We start from the raw sequence: 6,409 nt of genomic DNA, 5'->3' as shown, positions 1-6,409 counted from the left end.
CTACCAAAATGATAGCATGGAATATTATTACGACATTTCAGTGTCTTGGCTACACTGATTAATACTTCAAGGAAAAGAACTTCAGATTGTCTCACTTGGTGTTGTGCTTCTATAGAAAGATGTGGACTTTCAGTGCAGCTGCGTGCAACCTAAAGTGCTACAACCATGACGCAATCCTTCCCATTCCTTTCCTAATTCTTGTAAAATGATAAAGACATATACAGTGCGTGTGCACTTCATTTCATTTGTTAACAAGATCAGTTGTCCTAAAAATGCTAAAGACGTCTACAGTGCGTGTGCACTTTATCTCACTCGATGATATGTTATGTAAGAATGCTAAAGACTTCTACAGTGCGTGTGCACTTTATTTCACTCCTTTATATTTTTATTTGTTGTAAAAATGCTAAAGAGTTTTACAGTGCGTGTGCACTTTATGCCATTTGTACTCATTACGTATACATTTTGTGATTCCCAGATATGTTCTGTACTGCAGTGCGTGTGCACTTTCGTCATTTTGTTAGCATGATTTGTATTCATTGCATATACATTTTTGTGATTTGCTGATATGTTCTGAACTACAGTGCGTGTGCACTTTTGTCATTTGTCAATATGATTTATACTTACTATGTTTATTTGTTGTAAAAATGCTAAAGAGTTTTACAGTGCGTGTGCACTTTTGCCATTTGTTAATATCCAGAATGAGATTTTCACTCTGCAGCGGAGTGTGCGCTGATATGAAACTTCCTGGCAGATTAAAACTGTGTGCCCGACCGAGACTCGAACTCGGGACCTTTGCCTTTGGCGGGCAAGTGCTCTACCAACTGAGCTACCGAAGCACGACTCACGTCCGGTACTCACAGCTTTACTTCTGCCAGTACCTCGTCTCCTACCTTCCAAACTTTACAGAAGCTCTCCTGCGAAACTGACTTTAGTTTCACCGAGCTGGTCAAGTAAACCCAGTCCTCCAATTGTTTACCATATATTCGCCATACCAGAAACTTCCTATTTTTTCCCGTGACTTTATTTGAGGCCAGTTACGTGGTCGCGTAATCTTTTTCAAACGAAGCTTTTCATCTATTACGCTAACAAGCTTCCATGGAAGGAAAAAAAATTACCAGCCATATTGGTCAATTGTAAAACTGACAAGTTTTCCTCAAAATTAGTCGATAGGTATTGTTCGTTAACGGCTTTTTTGTTGAGTTATTTCATGCTGTTAGCGTGCTTTAGAGACCGCTAGGAATTCTACACTTAGGGAATAAAGCGACTCAGCCTGTAAGGTACAGCAATGATGTAAGCAGATACTCGTTCAATTTTATCGACGCGAACACAATACGTAGCACCATTTGACTTCACATAAAGCGCTCTTCACTCGCTCTGATCTATCCACACGTCAACTGTTCAACAGGCGCTGTTGAGAAGGTACTGAGATACTGAACTTAGATATCACAAGAAAACTTTTATTTATTATTAGCAAGTTCACAGACTGTTGATTTGAATTTCTATCGCGGCCACGTAATATTAAAAAAAAAATGGACACTCAATGCTTACCGGGTAACAGATTTGTTTATCCACGCCTGTCATTTGCACAGAGGGACGCTGAGTAATGATGTCACAACTTCTTCTTGGCCTGTTATGTCGTAACATTGTGAACGACATGTAAGAGCTGAGGATCTATGCATGGGTACTAACTTGAGTCAATAGAATTACCTTTGTATTCCAAGATCTTTTGTGATTTTTCAGTTCCGACAATAACTATTTGTAGCATAACCTTACTTTCAGCTACTGTGCCAAAATCATCACTCATCAAACTGATGCTAGACAACAAATATTTTTGTCAGTTCTCCGCTAAATGCAAAATTTATGTTCGTGAAGTTACACGTTTAATTGAACAAAAACTTTTACGAGGGCTAATATTGGACAAAATTCTGACATATTGTTTTGTACTGAGGTAATAAGCTATTAGATTGCCATTCACAGTTTTAAATTATACTAGGTATTTAATTTTCAATTTATCACCCATCTTACAATGTTAAGTAACTAAAACAAATTCAAACACGCAAGCGGTTGGTAATCGTTTTGACATTTTAAATTAAATAACCGTTAACGTGAATTTTTGTAATACGATTAATTTTATTACATTGTGACACTGAATCCATTTTGACATCCATTAATTGGCAAATTATTAAAACGACATGCTAGACTGTTCAGATATCTCATTAAACATTCGTAATTGAACTGAAATGTGTTGTGTGAGTTATATTAATGTTAATTATAAACTATGTTTCATTAATTTTTTTGAGTCATTACTCTGGTTTCTGTGTAGTTGTTGCCACTGCTGAGTCTTGTACCATAGGAATCATGGGAGAGGATGTTATTTGGCGACTGGTATCCTCTGTCTACAACAAAATTGCACAAATGTATTAAAACGGGTTCTTTATTTATATAAACAGGAAGCTACTTTAAGAGTCCATGTGTTATGGTACAAGCCCTTCGCTAATAGTCCACGCTAGCCTCACTGCTGGCGAAGTATAAGTCTGGGTTAGCGATGAATGACAGACGCCAAACTAGGATGCGAGTTAGTGCACCAGCGTCCGCGCTGGTGGCTGACTGCATTGGAGACTTGACAGCGCTGGTGACTGACTGAGACCCTCTGGTCAGCAGCGGAGATGTTAATACTGGCGGCCGAGAGAGCGTTGTCAGTGTGTTACTGGGGTGTCTGTCTTTGGCCTCTCTCCTGATAGGCGCACTTGATCCATCACCTGCTATCGATTTTCTTGCCACATCTTTGCCGACAAGTGTGCTGGTGACAGCTTACGCCGCACTCTTGTGACTGACCCTGTGTGGTCCACCATGAATTCCTCTATTGTGACACCCTCTTCATCTTACAGTAGCACTTGCAACCTATGTTCTCAATCATTTTTGAAAGCATTCCAGTTTGTCTTCCCCTGCAGCGTTTACATTCTACTGCTCCGTTAGCACCATGGAAGTTATGCAATGACATCTTAAGACATGTCCCATCAGCCGGCCGCTTCTTCCAGTGTTTTCCATATGTTCCTTTCTTGGCTGATTCTCTGGAGAACCTCCTCATCGCTTATGTTGAACTAATTTTCAACATCGTTTTGTAGCAGTGCATCTCAACTGCTTCAATTCCTCCCTTTTACGGTTTTCCCAACGTCCATAATTCATTACCCTATAATGTTGTTCTCCAAATGCATGTCGATAGAAACTTCTTTCTTAAATTAAGACTATTAGACTTCTCATGGCCACAAATGCCCTCTTTGCCTCTACTAATACGCTTTTTATGTCCTCCTTGCTTCGTCTGTCATGTGTTCTTTTGCTTCCAAGGCAGCAGAATTATTTTACTTCGTCTCCTTCGTAGTTTCCAATTCTGAAATAATTGTGGTATGGTCTTACGGGAACAAACTACTTAGGTCATCGGTCCCAACACTTTCACACTACGTACACTAACAGAAGCTAACTTACGCTGAGGACAAACCACCACACCCATGCCCGAGGCAGGACTCGAAACTCCGACGGGTAAGGCCGCGCGGACCATGACAAGGAGCTCCAGACCGCGCAGCTACCACGTGCGGCCCCAATTCTGATATTAGATTTATTGCTAGTCTCATTTCTGCCACTCTTCATTACTTTCATCTTTCTTCAATTTACTCTCAGTTCCTACTCTGTTCCCATTAGATTGTTAGTTGCATCAAACAGGTCCTACAATTCGTCATTACTTTCACAAAAGAGAGCAGCGACAACAGCAAATGTTATTGTTTATATTCTGTCACCTTGAATGTCAATCCCTCTCAAGAGCCTCTGTTTCTGTCATTGATTCCATGTATAGACTGAAGAGTAGGGGCGAAAGGCTATATACCTGTCCAGGCCCTTCTTAATCTGTGAGTTTTCTTATTATTCCCTCTTTGTTCTTGTATATGTTGTACATTTTCCGACTTTTCAGTAACTTGCTTCTATTTTTCTTAGAATCTTGAATATCGTCCAACGTTTTACACTGTCGAACCCTTTTGTAACGTCGGTAATTCCTGGCAACGTTCTTGACTTTTCTTAAAGTCTTCCTTTCATTATAAATTCCAACATTTGGATTCCCTCCATGGTACCCTTACCCTTCTGAAAGCCAAATCATCGTCAAGCAGCAGGTCCAAAATTTGCATACAACTTAAAGTTATAAAATATTTGTCTGTTAATGGCATATCATTATGCTGGAAGGGAATGTTGCGTGAGACTGAGTCAGTCAGTCGATGGTGGGTTATGTTGTGACAAAGACATGTTACAATCAACATACTGAGCCACTGTACTCTCAGTATGAAGTGTGCGCAAGGAAGTAATATGAATGACCAAAAGTCATGGGAGGCGTTGTCACATTTGAAGATTTACCACGTATGTGTCATGAATGTTGCGGCTGGATATTGCGAGAGTGTAGAGAAGGTGTCTGAGCAATCTATTATACGCTGATGTGTAGTGTATACGGCAGAACCTCGCTGGTTATCCGATAGTAATCGGTTCAAATAGTACAAATGGCTCTAAGCACTATGGGACTTAACATCTCAGGTCATCAGTCCCCTAAAACTTAGAACTACTTAAATCTAACTAACCTAAGGCCATCACACACATCCATGCCCGAGGCAGGATTCGAACCAGGGACCGTAGCAGTCTCGCGGTTCCGGACTGAAGCGTCTAGAATCGCTCGGCCCCAGCGGCCGGCCAATAATCTGTGGAAGAAACATTGGGTCGCAGCATATCGGAGATTACACAGATATTCAGGTTCCCAAAGTCAACAGTGTCCAGGATACATCTGCAGTATAGGACAGACAGCGTTTCAATACATTCGTAAACCGTCGCACAGGGCGATTTTTTGACGAACGCACGCCATACTGTTTCATCAGAGTCAGTCTACATGTATCGCCAAAATGATTCATAGGGTTCAAAGCATTGTTTGGTGACACCTGTACGACATGTAAAGACGGGTCATATATGAAAGATACCCTCACCATGTTTAAAAAGCCTGTCTCGTGGCTTGTGTACACTCTTGATGGCAGGCATGTGATTGCACTCATCAGGCGACAATGCAGGAGTTTTTGTGTGTCAGAATATGTGCAGTCTTCATTGGTTACGAACGATCAACGTGAAATCGTACGCAAATACGTAAAAGCTGCACCTGGACACCAGAGCACTTCCCGGTGGTTTCACCCAGCTTACTGTTTGTCTGTGTAAACGCAAAAGTATGGGGTGACCACTTCTCTCAGTGGAGTGTGTGAGACATATCTTTGTTTGCAGCGGACAGAAGCCAACCATTTATGCCAACATCGAATTGGGCTTCTGCAGGAAAGAGGATGGAATGTTTTGCGGCACTGTTTGTACTTCAGACCCTAGCGTTTGCGACTATTACAACGCCTAACTCCAGATGTTCATGCCTGATGATTGGAGTTTCATGCCTGAATGCAGCCAGCTGTTGAAGAAAAAAACGGTTCAAATCGCTCTGAGCACTATGGGACTTAACTTCTGAGGTTATCAGTCCCCTAGAACTTAGAACTACTTGAACCTAACTAACCTAAGGACATCACGCACATCCATGCCCGAGGCAGGATTCGAACCAGCGACCGTAGCGGTCGCGCGGTTCCAGACTGTAGCGCCTAGAACCGCTCGGCCACTCCGGCCGGCAGCTGTGGAAGACGATGACTTCATGGAGACGTTGATATTCAGTGAAGAGACGACCTTCCCTTCGTCGGGAAACGTGTATCGTCACTGCGAGAGTAGGGCGCCCTGAATTGCTGTACGTCTATGTGGAGCTGGAAAGGGATTCACCACAAATAGATATGTTCTGTGCCATATTCAAGGCAACAGTGTATGGCCTCTTCTTCTCCAGTGACAGGCTCCAGATCTCACGTCATGTGATTTCTTCCTGTAGTGGGGGTCTTAAGGAAAAAGTTTATGTACCCACAATGCCAATAACGCTGCAGGAACTGCAGGAATGCATCACTGCTGCTGTGACGAAGATTGGCGGAAACACGCTGGTGAACGTATCGACGGAACTGGGCTCAAACAGTGAATGTTTGAAACTTGGTGAGTGTATCTTTTTCATGTATCACCCAGCTTTGTACGTTAGATACTTATAAATAAACAGTGCTTTATAACCTGATGAATGATTGAGACTAAATCCTTACCGTGTGCCAGATCGTTGCTGATTTGCATATATGGCATCAGGAGCCCATTTCCACCAGGAATCTATGGACACAAATCCAGTGAACTGCACCAAACGACCGGTTGTTGTCGCAGTGACTTTTCATCACGTCTGGCCAGATTCAAAACTGAGAGTGGAACAGTGCAGTGCTTTCCCCAGGCGTGTTTCTTCTGCCAGTGTCTTTCTACAAGTTTTCAACTCACATATAGG

At 42.1% G+C, this 6,409-nt stretch overlaps 1 non-coding gene across 1 annotated transcript; it reads right to left on the bottom strand.

Annotated features, from left to right (window-relative positions):
• Window positions 1-762: 762 nt before the first annotated feature.
• Trnaw-cca lies at window positions 763-837 on the bottom strand. The gene has a single exon. It is a non-coding gene; the product is annotated as a tRNA-Trp (tRNA).
• Window positions 838-6,409: the final 5,572 nt, after the last annotated feature.

Source organism: Schistocerca americana, chromosome 3 (genome assembly GCF_021461395.2).
Source record: "Schistocerca americana isolate TAMUIC-IGC-003095 chromosome 3, iqSchAmer2.1, whole genome shotgun sequence".
NCBI lineage: Eukaryota > Metazoa > Arthropoda > Insecta > Orthoptera > Acrididae > Schistocerca > Schistocerca americana.
This window is presented reverse-complemented; position numbering and strand designations above follow the sequence as displayed.